The sequence below is a fragment of the Egretta garzetta genome, unplaced genomic scaffold, assembly GCF_000687185.1.
Source record: "Egretta garzetta isolate BGI_Z169 unplaced genomic scaffold, ASM68718v1 scaffold108, whole genome shotgun sequence".
Lineage (NCBI taxonomy): Eukaryota > Metazoa > Chordata > Aves > Pelecaniformes > Ardeidae > Egretta > Egretta garzetta.
Window position 1 is genome coordinate 6,214,619 of NW_009260614.1, and position 1,178 is coordinate 6,215,796.

Sequence of the window (1,178 nt, forward strand, 5' to 3'; positions counted from 1 at the left end):
GAGCCCCTGTCTGCCCCCCCCCAGCCCATCTCCCTCCCCTGCGGGCGGGGGCTGCAGGGACCTCCCACTTGCCCCATCCCTGGTGCTGGAGCCTGATGGATGGATGCTCCTGGGAGGCATGAGACCTGCCAAACTCATCACACCCCGTCCTGCTCCAGGTGCTGCAGGGCCAGGCGGGGGGTGCGTGGGGGGGTGGTATCCATCCCCCTCCTCACCGCCCAGGCTGCGCTGCCAGCAGCTGCTGCTCGCTATGGCAACCATCTCCATCACTCTGGTTGCCGTGGCCACCCATCCCCAAAAATGACACGCATGCATGGGGGGGCGCCCCCAAGCACATGCATGACCCCCAGCAGCAGGAGCTGACCCTGGCTGCATCCCAGGCATCGTGCCTGAGGCTGTGGGGGCAGAGGGGCTGGGGCTCAGGGGCTGGGGGGGACACAGAGGCCCCCCGGGCCCGAGAGGAGAGCCCCTGAGCTGAACCCCCCGGCCTGCCCAGCCCGTTGCGATGGGGTGAAAGGAAGGGGGTGTGCTGGGGGCAGGGCTGGGGCTGGAGGGGCACACTGTGGGGATGGGGGTGTTTCATGGGGGGCTTCTGCCCAGGAACCCCCTGTTTGCCCCTGGGCTCCCCTATGACCTGGGGTGTCTGGGAAGGGGTGTGTGTACATGGGGTGCTTGTTTTTCAGGGACGTAGAGACCCAGAGTGATGATGCTGGGGAGTTGAGACCCAAAACATTCAGATCTGGGATGCTGAGACCCAGAGTTTCGGAGACCAGGTCTGGTGAGACCCAGGGTGCTGAGATCTGGGATTTGAGAGACCTGGGATGTAGGAGACCCAGGATGTGGGAGATCCTGAATTTTGGAGAACAGGCATGTGAGAACCCAGGATGTTAGACACACGGGATGTTGGAGACCTGGGCTGTTGAGACCTGAGATGTAGGACATCTGGGCTGTTGAGACCCAGAATTTTGGAGACCTGGGATGCCGGAGACCTGAGATGTGGAAAACCGGAATGCTGAGCCTGGGATGTTGGAGACGTGGTATGTGGAGATCAGAGATTTTGGAGACCCAAGATGCTGGAGGCTGGGATATGGAGACCTGAGATGTAGGAGACCCAGGATGCGGGATATCCAGGATAGGGAGACTTGGGATATGAAGACCTGGGATATGAAGACCTGGGA